This window comes from Nylanderia fulva, unplaced genomic scaffold (genome assembly GCF_048542155.1).
Source record: "Nylanderia fulva isolate GAGA-0341 unplaced genomic scaffold, ASM4854215v1 Scaffold26, whole genome shotgun sequence".
NCBI classification, from domain to species: domain Eukaryota; kingdom Metazoa; phylum Arthropoda; class Insecta; order Hymenoptera; family Formicidae; genus Nylanderia; species Nylanderia fulva.
In genome coordinates this window covers 2,529,024-2,547,644 of record NW_028190325.1, presented here as the reverse complement: position 1 = coordinate 2,547,644, position 18,621 = coordinate 2,529,024, and the positions used below count along the sequence as shown (strand labels likewise).

The following is an 18,621-nucleotide window of genomic DNA, read 5'->3' as shown; positions in this document are numbered from 1 at the left end:
ATTATGTAAAAATAAGGAATGGCAGATTATTTTGATTCGAAGAACGAGAAATCTGCGGAGATGATCGCAGACAGACTGTTCAATATCTTTTCGTATTTCTCTTGAAAAACAAAGACCTGTACTGGACATAACATTTTAAATTTTAAGTATTTATAATACAGGGTTAGCATAAATGATTTATCGGGTTTCAAAACACTTTTTATTTAGAAGTGTACATCTTTTCATGTATCAGCCGTCTTTGTAGGTTTTATACTTGTAATCATTTATGCTAATCCTGTATTATAATTCTCGGTTTGTTTAAATTAATCAAGTTATAGGTATATCGAGCAAAACATAATAAAACTCTTTAAATGTTTAATTATTTATCTCTGCGAGAAGGTAATCTTTCGCGTTCATTCGTTAAATCAGGTAATGAAATTGTTAGACGCCGCATATAGTATATAATTAAGACATTATCGGCAATTCGTTATGATTGTCATTAAATTTGAATCTTTGATTTTTCACGAATATCGGAAGATTTCAATCGATTAATCGTCATCCTATTTTGTTGCACATTTTTTTTTTTTTTTGAGAAAAATTAACATTTTTATTATTCGACTGAGAAAGAAAGAAAGAACTTAAAGAGATTCTGCATTAAATATCTCGCAAAAAATATCTTTATGCTAAACACAATTTTTTCATGTCTCTTTAATAATGCCTTTTGGTGATGGCATTGCCGATCATTTGTTAGGCTCGTCATTAGGTCCGGGCAGGCGTCGAAAGGATCGAAACGTTCGACATCAACGCGCTTGGCAGGAGACGTGGTTCGACGAGGATGAAGTATCTCGTGGGTAGGCCGTAACAAATCTCGAAACAAACAGACGCCGTGGCAGATATTCGCCATTTAAAATCACAGCGTGAACGACCCGCTGACCCGGGCTTTAATTTGGAAATATGTCGACCGATTATGGCGCCCAGAGGGAGGTGGCTGCGCGCCATTCAACGCCTCCCCCTGCGGTCTTTGCCGACGAGGTAATTTATGCACCCGTGGATTTCGGCCTTTAAACGCCAGCTTAATAATAGACTTAAATGGCTTGTTAACCTTAATTAGCCGTAAATCAGCCGCGATTCCCTCTGTAAGCCCTCCCTCTTTCCATCCCTGCTTTCTCCATCGCGCGCAGATTAACAGCCGCGCGTAGAATCGCCATCAATAATACTTCGTAAGCCGCGAAACAATGCTCTGTACAGGAGTATATGCGGCTTGATTTATGTGCGGACGCAAGAAACCAGGATACTCCTCGACATCGCGTTTGTCCGTCGTGCGGCAGAAGTAGTAGCCGCCCCGTTATATAAAGAAGCCGCTGCTGCTTTTCGCTGTCGGCGCGGACGCGTTATCGCGGGATTTATAAGGTACCTGATTATATTTAGCTTGAAAAAAAATATTGAGATTTGTTTCGCGATTACTGTCTAGGGGAGAATGCGAGCCGAGTGTATGTACATATATCACTGTACTTTATAACTAACTGTAAATATAATTCTAAGCAGGTATAATTGTATGAAACTACTTGATTAGAAATCATTATTCATTTAGAAGGTTACGGATACCGAATAAAAAATATTCGAGGAATCAAGTTTAGAACGCTCAAAAAATGAAATAAAATTAATAGAATGTATCAGTTACTGTTGCTTTCTCGTGATTAAATTCAGTCAAGGGGTATTGAAATTAAATCTCAAAATATGAGATTATTTCATATTTTAAATCTTGGCCGTGTCCAAGTAAAAATTTGGTGCCTTGTGCACCGGTATTTAATTCTAACGAAAAATTATTTAGTTTCGTTAGGATAACGCATTGTCATCCGCGATTTGGCTCTTGTTGCCCGTCTTATACGTTAAATTTATATTTATATTACAGAGCCTTGTTAAAACTCTTATATTTGATACACGCTGGCTTAAAAAATGCGTTTGTTTACCAACATTAATATATATAACAGAGAAAAGTATAGAATCGAAAGGATCTGAATAGCTCAGCTGGAAGAGCAGTCGCCCGGCAAGCGAAAGGTCTCGGGTTCGATTCCCGATTCAGCGATTTTCGGATCTATATTTTTCTCTTGCATTCATTTATTTATTTTCCGTAGGGGGGTTAAAGGGGTATTGAAATTAAATCTCAAAATATGAGATTATTTCATATTTAAAATCTTGGCCGTGTCCAAGTAAAAATTTGGTGCCTTGTGCACCGGTATTTAATTCTAACGAAAAATTATTTAGTTTCGTTAGGATAACGCATTGTCATCCGCGATTTGGCTCTTGTTGCCCGTCTTATACGTTAAATTTATATTTATATTACAGAGCCTTGTTAAAACTCTTATATTAAATTCAGTCATTTCTACAGTACCTCTTAATCTCTGTAAGAAGCAATTGGAGCAAGAAATGGAAAGAGCGTTTTACGAAATGCGTGTATGAGGTACGAGATTAATTGCCGCAGTAAAACAGCATATTAATCGGATAAATTTATTATACATATGGACACAATCCAGGGCGTTTTATCTACGCGCAGAAGGCGACAGAGAGAGAGCCGTTCCTTTTTTCCCTTATTTCGACACGATTATGACGGAATCTGGCACGCCGAGGGTATCAGAACTCGAACGATCCTGCCCGACCAGAAAGCGCAACACAATTATGGGTCGATGGACGTATTATTCATGTCGTGTCTCACCGCCGCGGACCTGTAGTTAACTTATCTCATCTACATAACCGCGTCCCCACCGCGTGCATCCTTCGCTTGAAGTCGACCGAAAAATACGTCTCCGCGGTTGTCAGCCCTCTTGTGCCTCGCGCGAATGCAAATGCGTCGGAAATTAAAGATTCTGCGTCGGAGAGACCGCGAAGCGAACGTGTGCATCGGTACATATCATTGCAACGCGGTTCGATAAATCTTAATAATTCGTGCGAAGAACTCGTTTTCATATTTTTTCTTGTCAAACATTACAACTTTTAACTTGCGTGAAAAATTTACAAATACGTGTGTTCAATTATTTATGAAAGTATATATGTAAAGTTTCATTATTTTAGTTACGAGAATCCTAAATGTTAGGACTGAGAGAACTAGCTTCTAGTTAAATTACAGCAGAAATGCGAGTGGCTCGCTGAATGACATTTACGTTACGACGTTGGTTAAGTGGCTTGACCTCATCGTCGTTGACTGGTCTCTCGCGGAAATCGAATCGCACGCAATCGAATGTTAAACTCGATGCAGGTAGTTTATACATAATTGACAGTTTCCAGCTTAAGACTAAAATTGCGCTTTATATAATTAAATTAATAAAAATACTGAAATAAAATGTTGGAAAGCTATGAGAGAAGAGATGAAATTTTGTTGCGAGAGAAAAATCGATTCGAATTAATCGAAGAATCTGTAGACGAAAGGGCATGTCTCGGAACACTAGCGCGATATCTTACCTGTGTAACCTCGCCGTTAGCTAGATCGCGAAACGTCACGATAAATTCGTCCCGCTCGAATCCTATCGCCGCGTGATATCGTGCCGAGCCATAAATGCCTGGTGAAGGCCCGTTGGATGAAAAACTGATGGCGCCAGGCGGCTGTTACAGGTTGTGTACATACAACGAGCATCGTGTGTGCCCGTGTGTGGCGCAACGTGTTGCCGAGAGCGTGGAGACTTTTACACGGAGCCCCTTGATTACATATTCGCCCGCGGTGCGTTATTACACGCTTTCAGGTTCGCATAAAAGCGCGCGATCAGCGCGCGTAACTGCGCCTTTAAATATGTGTTGCGTTTGCCTAAGTAGCCAAAAAAATGAAAAAGGAAATTGCGTTCAAATGAACGATATACAGGTATTATCTCGTTCTTTTAAAAATATATCTTATATCTATATTTTCTGTTGGAATTATGTAGATTGATTTTGTTATAGACAATTTTTAGTTTCGTAATTTATAGCGTATAGTCCTCTTATAGCGCTTTAATATTTCTCGATTTAAAGTATATCATGGAAAGAAAATATTGTGAAAGGAAGAGTACATATAGACTCGCGCGAGTTACATCATTTGTTGATATAACGAGACTAGTTACTGACGTAATAGGTTATTATAATTAATAATTATCTAAATCTCGCAGCAGAAAAATATATAAAATAAATATGAGGGAGTATTTGTCTTCTGTAAAATATCGGATAAGATAAAAATAAAGTTAGGATCCTTAATGAAATGAGAAATATTATTTCTATTCGAGATAAAGAACGGTGTTTCGCCATAATTGCGTCGCGTGTAATCGCTGTGCGCGAAATGTCCACAAGAAAGTACAATTATATTGCTTGTGTTAAATTACCGTGAGATTCGTTTTGTTACTTCCAATTTCCGTGAAAATTTACGATCGACGTTCAGTGTACGCCTGATCGCCTCAGAACATTCATCCTTCTTTGGAATATCCTATTTCGAAAATTCGTGTTCTTTTGTCTCGTCGTTTTAGTACATCATATATTTAATTTAATTTTTTTTAATTAAAATTTCTTTCATTCATTAATATATCCTTATATTATAAATTTATATTACATGATCTCGACGTTATCATCCACGATTCAAAATAGGATGTATATCCGGAATAGAAATAAAATCTCCTCTTTGATTAAAGCTCTGCGGACCGTCAATTAATCCAATCCGCTTCGCCGATCACTAACAGAGACGAACGTTAATTTGCAAAAGGTATCTAGTACTGGTTGCATATCTCGTAAACACTTCTTGTGCGAGGATGAAAGCCGCATCGCGCGCATAAACCGCGTATCGACTCGCGGAGGAGCCCATCCTCATATGATGCTGTATGATGATTGTCAGCGTGTAATGCCGGCAATTAGACGAAGCAGAGAGATACTCGTCGAAAAAGTGTACTAACACGACCGTTTGCTAATTACCGGCTGCTCTTTATCCTCGATGGTCTCTCTCTCTCTCTCTCTCTCTCTCTCTCTCTCTCTCTCTCTCTTTCTCTCTCTCTTGCTCTTTGAACGGACGGCGACTTCCGGCGATAGTGAGTCTTGTGCAAATCGACGAAGTGCAATAATCGCGATTGGTAGGGATTCCTAAGCCGTGTTTCGCGGTTTTTTTCAGATCTTTATCCGAAAGAATTAGATATGGAGAATGAAGTGACATGCGCAAGCAATAATTTTACTTATTAAGTGTGATTAACATGTTTAGTGTTATGTGGGTTACAACTTTGCTCGATAAAATGACAATTGGAAAATAATAATTTCTCGCCACAAGAGGTATAAACTTGCAAAAGTAGCTTTAACTAATTTTTTCGAACATATATAGATTATTTATTATTAATCTCTTTGTTGATTGTTGAATTTTATTATCGATTGTCCAGCATAGGCAAGTTGTAAAAAAATAAAATGGAGAATATTTAAAAGGATGGTAGAAACATTCCCGACAAACGTTGCGTTCGCTTGTATAATATGTAGACCGACATGAGGAATCGTAAATTGTGACGCAAATTGTTCCCGAATGAATTGCGTGAAACGGCTCCTGGGATTATCTATTTTGATATTGAACAGCTCGTTATTCCTCCGTTGCCTCGCACCGGTTCACAATTAGCGCGCTGGATACATTTAGCTCTGAGGCGGCCACGGGAAAAGTTCGTCGATACGGTCGTCTGACTAATTAATTGCTGGCTTATCTTTGTCCCACGTCCCGCAGATCTGTTGTCTTCATCCTCCTGCGTTCCGCTTATATCACCTATTTATCTGAATGATACATAATGACACAGTTGTTTTTAGGGGACAGTCACGCGTGATTGAGAGATAGTAATACCTATCTTTAGGAGATTATTTTTATAAACGTGCTCGACTCTATACATTTTTTTCTATCAGCTGTGAAATTTGTTTTTGTTTTTTTTGTAAATCTGGATTGTCTAGAATTTTAATTTATTATATGCACATTTCTCAATCCAAATTTCTGACATTTTATATTGTAACGAAAGATAATTAATATATATAAAAATAGAATAACTGAGAATGGTGAACGGCTTCTACTATTTCATTGACACGTTTAATCATAGTGAGACATAGTATAACGAATACCATTATTGCAGGAATATTCATAGGCTATTCGCGAATAATTGAGGCAATTAAAAGCTGACTTGTTATGCTCCTATAAAGTCTACGAAGATATTATTCTTTATTCGGGAGGATTAATAAAGTCCTCGCGAGATGCCATAACAACTTAATCGCTGATTTACAGGAAAATTCGGCGTAACGCGGTGCGATATAGCGGGCGATAAAACGAATCGCGTGTAAAAAGGGAGAAGTATAAATCGCGAACTCGACGCCCTGGTATTTCTTAATTCGACGAGTCGTCGTCAACGGCAGTCAAGTTCAGAGCCAGATGAGAATCGCTCTTAAAAATTCTCACCGGCGATTACGGCGCTCTTATCGCGCGCGATCGGTCCGCATTCCGCAGGTCGGACGGGCGACGTTAAATCGTCGAGATAAGCATGAAATTCGGCTGTGAATGCAATCGTTTTGCAATTATTGAACGTCTCTGCGTTTCCAGCATCTTAAGCTCTCGACTCACAGCAAATCGAGATGCAATAATTAATGATAAAATCTTTCATTTTTCTTTTGCAAATTAATACGCGTCAAGTTATAATAATAAAATTCTCTTTATGACACGTCATATACATATATATATTTAAAAATATGCATCTTTCAGAAAATGCAGTTTTCTAATTTAAAATTGCGGAGGAAGTTGAAAAACGCGCGCGTGTTTGATTTTCTCGCGAGAATTTGCAAGATGAAAATAGAAAGATGCAAGCTTGAAGAGCGTTATGCCGAGGTGATCATACGCTGACTTTGTTCGTCAGTCCAAGTCAATATCAATGAATTCCGCGAAGCGTATAGTAATCTCGAGCAGTGGAAGCGTCGCGATAGGCTGCATGGTAATACGGCGATGGCCTCTATGTAAATGAGAAGTTGTAATTAACCGAGGTGACGGGCGAGAGAAAGATGCCGAGGAAGAAAGGGAGGGCCGGTTCCTGCTCCAGAGACGTTCCTCGAGGAGCGAAGAGCGCTCCGGATTTTTCGGCCGCTCGTCGATGAGCGCGGTTAATGCGCTTCGAAGGCCTACAGGGTGGCGTTTCATTTTCGCATTAATGTCACTCTGCTCCTCGTTACTCGTGGTAAGAAACGCGCGGCGCGGCAGGCAACAAGAAGGCGCGACAAACGCGGACTTTCCGAATTCGTTAAAAAGTATCGGCTAAATTCCGCGTTGAAATTAACATATGCAAATAAACATAAATATTCGATGTTTCGTCGTAAAGGAAAGAAGGAAAAGAGATTATGCCAAAAATTAAACTTGTCGCCAAATTGCTCGACGCTTCGAAGTAAAGAAAACTAAAACCTAGCTACTTAAAACGATTGCGTGAGATAATCAGGGTGTCTAGCGGTCAGGCAATTTGGAAAATCGGGCATTGTCAGTGATTTATAAATCTGGAATTGACAGGGAAAAAAGTCAGGAAATTTTACTATTTATCTGGATTTTTTCACATTATTCAACATTTGTCTCAATAATTGAAATTTTTTATTAAATAAATATAATTAAACTTTTCCTTGACTGTCAGTACGCTAATTATTTTCTGTGTTATTAAAAATCGATCCATCTACAAATGTGTTTGATGAGACAAAACTAAAAAAATTTGATATAATAAAAAGTGATTATTTAAATAGTTTATAGTGACATATTTGTTTCGATTATCGCACATAATGCATATTGTATAATTGATTTAAATTTTTGTTTTTTTAACTTCCGAACCTTTGCATTGTTGACAAAAATATCTCAAGGATTTCATGATTTAACATTTAATTGATTTATCATATAGATATATGCAAATTATATATTTGGCAAAAAATGATACTAAAAAGTCAGGGAACAAATTAATTTCTGATCTTGGAAAATCTGAAAAAATCAGGGAAACTTTTTTTATTGAGTTTGCTGGACATCCTGATAATGTATCGATAATAAGTTTAGGAATTCTGATTTTTTTCTTAACAATAAACATTAAACGAATTCTAACGTGGCGTTAATTGGAAAATAGAAAAGAGAAATTCTCGTATCAGTTCCTCGTTTCACTTGTCAATGCGATTTTAATTTTTTTGCGAGATATGCAGAGCTCTCTCGTCGTAATGCGATTTTCACGGTGTAAATCCGGGTGTAAACGGCGCTGTTCTCACGCGTGTATCTCTAGCCGCGAGCGCACGGCCGAGTTACACGTACAAGGATGCGCGGATGGTCGCGTGTAATTAAGATCTGACTTGTCAGAGAGACCCGCGGCTCTTTCTTGCCCGTCCCTCCGCTCCACGCATGGGCTGGCACGCAACTATACGCGCCATCCTTTCACGTTCCACGCGTGCCTCTCTCGGCTGCATCCGCGATGCACCACGCTCTTTACCCGCCATTACGTTGTACGACGTTGTTTAATCACTTTTGTACAACGGCGTCGCGAGAGGGGTTACTGGCACTCGCACCCTCTGAGATTTGAGCAAGTTTACACTTTTTGAATTCTCGATACTTGAGACTTTTCCTTTGCGTATTTGTCTACTTTATTTTATTGTAAAAATGTTCATGTAATTAATATATTTCAATTTTGCATAAATTTGTTTAGTTGTCATTTTTCAACAATACTGTTTACGAAATGCAGACTATTTTTATAATTTTTAATCAATTATAATATTGATATTACATAATAAAAATTATAGCGGGTAGAGACATTTTCAGATACAAGTTTATAATATTATCGCTTATTACAAAAATAAAAATTAATTGTTTAATTTATTTTTGAAAATTACCACACTATTTCTTTTATTTACACAAGAAATAAATATATAATAAAATTTAAATACTTCTTTCTTTCCTTCTGATCATGCTTAATTAATGAATACGAGCTGCTGTGTCTCCTCGTTTCGTGTATACGCAATGCAGATTTGCTCCATGTCAAGTCATCGCATGTTTTCTTGGCCGTTATGTGAACAAACGCGGCTTGACGTTATACAGAATATTTACGTAGTCCTTATCTCTTTAGTTGAAGTCATTACAAATTCGGATAAATGGCACGACACGGGCATGTTATTTATCTGAAGCTGTATTCTTAACTTTAACAAGGGTTCATTACACGCATCAATGTTTAAAGATAATAAAGGTGTACAATCTCGATGCAAATAGACTCCTATTATTTTATTATTGTATATTATTTTTATTATATCATAATTATTTATATTCTGTTATATAATAGTCTTCTTAACGTTTCAATATTTTATTTCAAAAGAATTTTTAATAAAACATTCCTCCGGAACTCGAATCATCAATAATTATATATAGTTGAATAATAATATATCGACTTGATCGATTTAATGGTTTTTATTGATTTGTCCTGGTTTTATGAATATCATATTAATATGACAAGTTATTAATATCACAAACCTTTGACGTCAAATTTGAGATGCGAAATAGCCTGCACGAATCTATCGAGTCTATTCTCCCTTGAATGCTAATTGAACTTCCATTATTATTAAATGTATGCAATCTTATACATCTGACGTGGCGTGACATGGGCTGACCTTCACCTTCAATCTCTATCTCGCGAATATCCATTGTCGACCCTCTATCACCTTCGGACAGACATCGCGATTTCGCTCGAATCTTCCGCATATTATCTCCTACCACCTGGCTACTTTCCCCACCGTATTACTACTTGAATGCCAGGCCGGCCTACCACACGGTGGCGATCACCACTTTTTACCGCGGTTCACTTAACGCCGACTTCCATCTGTATCGGATCTATGAACAGATACCTACCTGAATGCGCGCGCGAAGCATTCCCGCTTCGACCACGAGCCATTCCAATCGACCCACGACGTTTCGTCGAACGACGTATCCGGAATTCCAACGAGTTCTCTGCACCTAATCGCTCGAACACGCGCTACGAGCGTTTCTAGTACGACGAGAATGATTCGCATCCGCTTCTCTCGCTCCACATTGGAATACGCTTAACCCAGTACAAGTTCGAACCCTGAATATAGTGAATGTGTGCGTTTGCGCGAATGGTTTTGTACCGCTAAGAATTGCATTGGTGTTTTATATACGTCGCGGATTTTTGAACGCGTGTAACGTTATTCTTCGTATTGACGACGGATGCAACTTTCATAATATAGAACTAACGGAATTGATGGAATTCTTTCTTGCGCGCACTCTCGGGGGAAAGGTACATATACATATATATACAATATTGGGAGGGAAACTCGAGGGATATATATTCTATCCTATTCCTACGCCTCGGACTTTTCTGAAGTAGACTATCATTTCGTGACCGAGTGCTTGTTTACTCAGTTACTCGAGAGGCACGTCCGCGTGGTTAAACACTCGAGCAACGGCCGGGCATTAATGCAGGCTGTATTGTCGGATGGAAACGACAAGACGTGCCGTGTCCGACGCCTCACAATGCTAACGTGCTCACGGCACGTCGCAACGTTGGGGAATGGAGTGGAATTTCCACTTCCATAAATTTCTTCCTACATAGGTACTACGCGACCACGTGGTTTCCCTCGAACAACACCATCCACAGCTGATCGATCGCTCGAAATTTCTGGTCTCGAAGCTGCTCGTTCACGCGATTGATAGCTCGTCGTAATCTCGAGTCGAACGCAACTAAAGCCTCAACGACAAGCGCTAACGAATAGTTGCGGATGTGCTTTAAATTATGTCTCTTGTAATCGATACGACTATCAATGTCGGTGAGCATGAATGTTTCCGGATGAAAGAGCCACAAACTTGGATTTTATCGCATGCTCTTAGGATTTGATTTATCAGCGGAAAGACTGTTCACGAGTCTGAATCGCCTTTTATAATCCTTATAGAAATATAATTTGCCATATTATTAGAATAAAGATCCGTTCAGCATATAGGAGATATAATTAGAATTGTTAGAATCTCTTGTCAGAATAATCTTTCGCACGCATAATCGCGCGTAGGCGCGATAGTTTCATGTACGCACTAGACCGACTGGAAATTATTTAGAATGATAACACCGATTCGTATGTAATTGAATTGCGGTGCGTCGCAATTATCGCGCGGCGGGATTAGACGAAGGACTTGGCGTTTCAATCTTCAACCTGTGACAATGACTTCGCAACTTATACGACTTCCCGGTCGAGGGGCTCTATGAACGAGATTCTCGGTAGCTCGGAGTGGTGCGTTAAGAGCAAAAAGAGCTTCAAGATCAACAATAAGAAAGAGAGTGAAACGCGTCGGAGTACGCATGTCAAGCTTCAACATCCAATTTTCAGACTTGCTTATTCCGCTGACTTTACAAACTGTCATAATCATGTTTGCAAATTCCGCAATTTTGCAATTGTGTTTGCTCCCCGAATCTGCTGCGTAATTTTAATTATCATCCATGCATTTCTCTGTTTCCTCTGTTATAAAAATTTTATTTTTATCTACTTATTATTAAAAAAAATCGACATGATTATATCTTTGCTACTAAAAATTTAATTCTTCTTATAATTTCGACAAAATTGATAAATTAAATAGAAGAAAATATGGTATTATGTGAAATATACTTGTTAATTTAATTTATATTACTTTGACCAATGCCTTGAAAATGCTCAGCAGATCGATTTACAATGAGAAAAATTTTACTTTTATCTACTTATTATTAAAAAAAATCGACATGATTATATCTTTGCTACTAAAAATTTAATTCTTCTTATAATTTCGACAAAATTGATAAATTAAATAGAAGAAAATATGGTATTATATAAAATATACTTGTTAATTTAATTTATATTACTTTGACCAATGCCCTGAAAATGCTCAGCAGATCGATTTACAATGAGAAAAATATAAGATCGTCGCGCACGACCAATGAAACAGGTTTCCACGCGTGTCATAAAAATATACCCCGGGATGCAGAACGGACCCTCGCATTGGGGGCCAAGTCGTGACTAATGGCAGTCCGCGGGTCACTTTCATCCTTTTACGGCGGAAAGCCGGAGTAAAAAATCGTGTACCCGACGGGGATTAAAGGTCCTTACGTGTCCTAATAGCCCTTAATTGAAAGGCCCCACCGACGACGATGGTGGGAGACAATTTTTACTTTCGACATCTTTATGCAGCGTAACGTAACACGACAACTCGTGCGAAGTCGTGTCCCGCGGCGTCGTCGTCTGGTTGTTTTTGCCGGGGTATAAGTATAAAATTAGGAATCGAAAGAGAAAAAAGAAGGAGACGCGAGCACATTATTACGTATAATGATCGACGTAATGGCCGTGATTAAGGTTCTCTTCGGGGCGTGCTGAGGAATCTGCAGCTAATCCGATATTCACTTGTCGTCTTCGGTAATGTCATCTCTTAATCGTTCAACCTGGCGTTAGTTCGCCAAATGCTATTAACTATGTTGCCCCGGCCTGGATAGCGGCCAAGTAAGAAGTGCATTCGAAACCATTACGAAGGTAAACCGCGTTTAATCAACGTCATGGCGCGCTCGTGGATCATAAAATCTAAATTATCTTAGCTTAAAGATAGGACATTGCTCAAAAATTAATTTATATTTTTGTCAATTGTTAAAATGTTTTTTTAGATTATCTTGTTTGAAAAACTGCAAAATTCTTAAGTGACGGAAATTCTTTGACGAAAATCTAAAATAATATTATATAATATGATTCTATGAATTGCATTTTAAATTGAATCGTTCAGTGGAAAGATTAAGTGCTTTGTGGCATTGCGGTGGAAAGTACTGTAGATGTTTGATTTAAAATATTAACGCCTAAAGCCGAAAACCGTGTTGAGTTTCTACCTACAATCTCATCCGCAAGCGGCGGCACGGACGATATTATGAAACAAAACATTGAAACAAGACAGCACTCTGCGAGAATAAGTCTACTAAAAAGGTGAGAGAAATCAGAAGGGCAACAGAACGTGAGATTTTGTCTAAGTAGCGATAATATCGACTTTCGACGGGCGTTTCTGCGGTAACGGTTGGTGAACACGAAATCCAAGCATTCGTTAGCAGCCTTTGACCAGGCGAATTTCCATATATTCACGCCTTAGGCGCCTTTAATAAACGAGATTTTTTAATGAAGAATCGTATGTTTTTCAGCCACAAGTATATTCATTTTTATACACGTATACATTTTTATATTTATATATACATATAGATATATTTTAGCAATCATTTTGCAAAAGCGACGATAGTCGTCTGAAATATCGCTTGAAAAATTATAAAGAATTCCACAAATTTTTTTTCTGTCGAAATTATTTGATATATAAATTATTTTGAAGTTAAAATATTCCTTTTATATATAATTATCATACAGATGATGTTTATTCATGAGATGGTATTAAAATGAATCCAAACCTTAATCCGTCATTGCCTTCGATACCTTCATTAGATGAGAATTCCAGAAACAGTTGGTCACATGTGTGTCAAGTTGACTCATCGTCACGCACAGAAAGCATCAAGTCTCGCTTACTTTTGAAAGTGCTTCTCAATAATCTCGAGAGTCGGCGCGAAGTGGCCTAGGCGGAGGCGCTGCACAATTTTTCGGCACACATTAGCAACCGGAGGCGTGATCGTGCCTTAAGTGCGTCGAATTTAAGAGAACTCAACGATAACAGCAGCTACTTTCTTGCTAACTCGCGATCCCGTGATTTCGCTGGTTCTTTACGACCTGTTACTCGCCGAAACGTTTTAAACACAGTGATCTTTATACATCTCCTGTGTATAGAATATGTCTCTTAAAACATCAATGCGGTTTCAAAAGCAGTTGGAAAAAATGGTCAATCAATTCGATTTTAAATTTCCTAGAAGAAACTCGAAGAAATGAAAGGCAAAAGCCTTTTAGTATAACGAAAGGAAATAAATTATGAAATCTTGTTCTACAGTTTTAATTTCAATTTTTTAATATTTATTAATTTCAATAATATTCTATTTTTTCGAATATTTACGTATAAATACCTGAAATATCATTTAATTCCTCTCACTTCTGCTTCTATAATATTCCTCTTGCCTTTATATACCTAAAAAATCACATAACTTTACTATAACTGATATTACCTCGCAGTTTGCGCGAACATATCCCGTCACGCTTGTCAAGTATACTAAAGGATCGCTTCCTGCATCTTCTTAGATTTCCTCCGCCTATGAAATTTGCACCGGCATGGCATTCGTGCGAGTGCATCGCTCCGTCGACGAAATGATGACGCGTTTCCCGACAATATTATATTCAGCCGACAAAGCGGGAATAGCGCGGTGCGCTGATACGTTATTATTGCCTCCATTAGTCGTTAATATATGCAAAATATCCTTATTATAATTGGCGGTGCTTATGACGCGTGAAATGCAGACACGGTATTACTTAGGCTCACAGAGTGTACGATATTCAGGCTCCTGCATATCTTAGAGAACAATTTTGATTCTTTTTCTCCATTTATTATCCGGATTATAAAAATGAAGAAAAGAAAGAAAGAAAGGAAGAGAGTATACATAATCAGTAAAATCAAAAAAGGTAATCTAGTTTCCAGGTAGAACATTCATTTTATTTTTGTTTCAATTTAATGTAAAATGATATAAAAAAGTAGACAAATGTGTGATCATATTTACGCGATCCCGGATAAAGGCTAATGTAAAGAGAATGGAAGGATAATGTTGAGAAAAATTAATACTCTTTCTCTAGTCTAGATTATGCATCGCGAGGTTTGATCTGGAGCCGCTGATCGATGTTCGGACGAGTTCGCCTTAATGATACGAAATCTGCGGTTAAAATGCGCCGCAGCGTTGATATCGCCGGTCTTAATATGTCAGTCTCGATCGAGTTAAGCCTCGTCTTTTCTTAATTATTTCGTGCGGTCGCTTATCTGCGAGCGACTCGTCGCAGGGGCAATTTAACGATCCCTTCCCTCGTATTATCTCGTATCTTTTGCATACTTTTCAAGTGCAAAACCGCCGCCGATTTAAATCCCTTTCGGCGACTCGATCGTGATCACGCGAGCATAAACGGGCCAGTAATCTGCGAATATATTTCACGAGCCGCGTATTACCGCGAGCGAGTTACTCAAACGGGATTATTCCCTTCACGACCCGACAAGACGAGATTTTAATTAAGCCATGACACTTGGCGCTAACGTGCCGTCGTAATAATTTGTTCTTATCCGCGCGTTGCAGATGATGTGTCCTCATGAAAATCAGTATTTCGTTCTTACAGCGAGGGAATCTTCCCTTAATAGAGATATCCGTATTTATTGGGGCTTACAAAAGCCGGATGATTGTCAGGATTTGGCGGTCGAATATTTAACTTAGCAGGCTCGCGCGTTTCCTTCTGTGTAAAACCAAAATATATGAGTATGCGCGGGTAAAAGATAATTGTTTTCTCGTGTTTATAGAAATATTTGCAGAGCCTACGTCCGTGTCCTCCCACGTGTGATTCTCTGGAGAAACAAACAGCTTTCTTCCTTTCTTTGCATTATTAGCGCATTGTCACGATGTTGACTGTACAATGTGGCCATATTCTTTCGTAATTGAATCCTTCCCGTTGTTTTAACATCCTCGCTACTTTTGCGTCGCCGATGAGTCATATTTCTATTACGTATTTGCGAATAATAAAACGGATATGTTATCTCCTAAATAAATAATCGTTCAAACATGCGGTATTATTTAATAATAGTGATTTGTGCTTTTTTTTATAAATTTAAAATTTGTAATTAGTTTATGCAAGAGAAGTTTCTTCATTATTGTTAAATTTCAATACTTTTATATAAATTTAAAATAACTTGCGTGTGTCAAATTCAAATGTTATATTTTATGCAGATATATACGTTGAAAATTGAATTGCTTTATTAATTAAAAAGTAATATAATTTTCATTTGAAATTAATTGAAGTGATTGAAATAACTACGTGCTTCAAACTCTAACAATAATTAAATTTTATATTATTAAATTATTTCACAAAGAGATATCTTTTTTACAGCTGAGAAATATGATTATAATAAGACAATTTTATTGTGGATTCTATTTTCTCTTTTTTTGATAATCTTTATTGTAGCTTAAAAATAACACTCGTCAACTTCAAAAAACGACACATTGACGAGACATCACTTGCTCTCGTGATACTCGAGGCTTTCTTCGCAAATTTTATCGCGAACATAGTATCGCGTGCGTGTAAATTTCGCCCACACGCCGTTCAATGTATAAAGGAAACGCATTTCTCTCCGTGAACTTCTCTCGTTGCCGCTTTGAGATCTTGCGATCGATGCGGTAGGTAATTATAAGCGCGCGTCGCGGTGATTTAGCATAATGAGAAACGTAATAATTACGTTCGCCGGGCAAGTTTCGCGCGGTAGTACCGACGATTAACGTAAATCTGTGGAATATATATATAGAATCAATTACAGGTGCTAAGGTGCTCGGAAAGCCACACACAGAGCGACGAGATATATTGGAGCATCGATGGTTATTCTTGTGAAGTACGCGATCGACACGGAAATATAAATCTCGCTCATTACTTTAGTTAGGTTCGATATATAAATAATCAATAAATGATATATAAATCAAATGTGATTTTTCAAAAAAGCTAAAGTATATAAATTTTTGTAAGAAATATTTATATTAAGATTATTCTCAAATTAATGTACATTAATTTTAAAAAGTTGATTTACATAAATTATAACGTTATTAGTATATTTGTTGCATATGCATATCTAAAGCCTTATTTGAATTGACGAGGATAATAAAGGCGTGATTGTATCGCATCTCGAGAATATTATTTTTTCTTTATTAACGTCACGGGGAGTTTATCGATTATGTCAGAACTTTTACGAGAAAGAAAAAGAATCTCAGCTTGACGGCTATATGACATTTTCTCGGCGCACACTGTTTAAATATTCGCGAAACTTCGGCGATAGATCAATCTGACGGATGACGTCGATGAAAGGGTGCGTTATAAGAAACCTCGAAGTCACGCGGAGTGCCTTAACTTTTCACGCTCGTCACTTCCGGACAAACTCAGCTAGCCGCTTCTCTTTTTCGGTCGCTTCTTGTTCGAGTTTCTCTTCGGCATCTTCAGTTCGTTACTCGTTTTCGTTGCAGAGTCAAATTTAAATGGAAACTAATGGAACTTTAACCTCTTCAACAGACGAGAAGTTCCGTTCTCATTTATTAGAAATTTTACTTGTGCAATTTTGGAACGTCAAGAAGTATATTTTTATATTTTTGCTTCGATTTTATATACAGAAAGAATCTCGACAGTTCGAATTAGTAATACATTTATTTAATACTCTCTTCAAATTAAATGTTCAATAGCAATAGCACATGCAGAGTGCCAAGACTACATATCATAAATATTTGTCGTCAATTATGCGTCTAGAAAATACAAGGAGACAATTATTCTTCTCGACACTTTTTTGCAAAAAAAAAAAATATTTATTTTAGATCCGAGAAATCCGATCACTAATGGCTTGGCTCGCTGCAGGCGCCGGGAGCACTTTATCACAGGAGTTGCACATCGAGAGTTGCACCCTCGCGTGCGCGCGCGTTGCACACATACATGAGATTTCAGGTCGTGCTGGCCGTAACTGGCTATATACGGCGGCCCATAAAACGCGCCAAGTAATAATCGGTGGAATCTTTAGAACCGCGGTGCCTTATTGGCCCCGCGTGCGCCGCGTTCTGCTTGTAGGCACCCGTAGATGGTTCACCGACCGCGTTTATTGCATTCGAGACTTTTTTGCCCGAATAACGATCGGCATAGATTTTTTCTCACCCCGGAAAACTCCCACCAATTCTCGACTTTGTTAGAAAGAGACGTTCAACTGAGCGAACGTACACGATAATATACATATACATGCGTGAACGAGACGTTATCTAATCTCAAATTAACTGCGTGCATGTAGGATTTAATGGTGAATGTTTAAGTAAGTGTTTTCAGTTTAGGATAGATAGAAGCCTTGTGATTAACACACTGTTAATTTTACGATGATACCTATGTACAAAGTAGGCTAACACTAAATTTATTAAATAAAGCAATTATTGGCACATACATTATATGAATTTTATTGCATTTATTGGTACAGTTGAATCGTGAAGATAATTATCATTCTTCGGCAGATCTGTGTACAGATCTTATCATTCGCGACTCAAAGATCTCGGAGGTTAAAGAGAAATAAACTGGGACTGCAGGGTGTCTAGCGGTCAGGGAAAACCAAGTATTGTTAGGGAATTTTATAAATCTGGAATTGTCAGGGAAAAGTTTGGAAATTTTACTATTTATCTGGATTTTTTCACATTATTCTATATACATTTGTCTCAATAATTTGAAATTTTTTATTAAATAAATATGAACTTTTCCTTGTCTCCCAGCACGCTAATTTTCTGTATTGTTAAAAATCGATTCATGTACAGCGTGTTCGTTACTTTATATTTTCATCATCGTGTTATTTTATTTCAATGTGTTTGATAGAGACAAAACTAAAAATTTGATATAATATAAATAAAAAAGGTGATTATTTAAATAGTTTATAATGACATATTTGTTTCGATTATCGTACATAATGCAGATTATATAATCGACTTAAATTTTTAATTTCCGAACCTT

At 37.6% G+C, this 18,621-nt stretch overlaps 1 protein-coding gene and 1 long non-coding RNA gene across 4 annotated transcripts in view; one reads left to right on the top strand and one right to left on the bottom strand.

Moving 5' to 3' along the window:
- The window catches only part of LOC114942743 (uncharacterized), a 67,276-nt gene extending 53,167 nt beyond the window's left edge, over window positions 1-14,109 (bottom strand). Inside the window, exon 1 of the long non-coding RNA XR_003821871.1 lies at window positions 13,992-14,109. This is a non-coding gene — a long non-coding RNA (uncharacterized LOC114942743). The remainder of the gene's footprint in view (window positions 1-13,991) is intronic.
- LOC114936594 (agrin) overlaps window positions 1-18,621 on the top strand; it is a 464,192-nt gene that overhangs the window by 47,762 nt on the left and 397,809 nt on the right. The window lies entirely within an intron of this gene.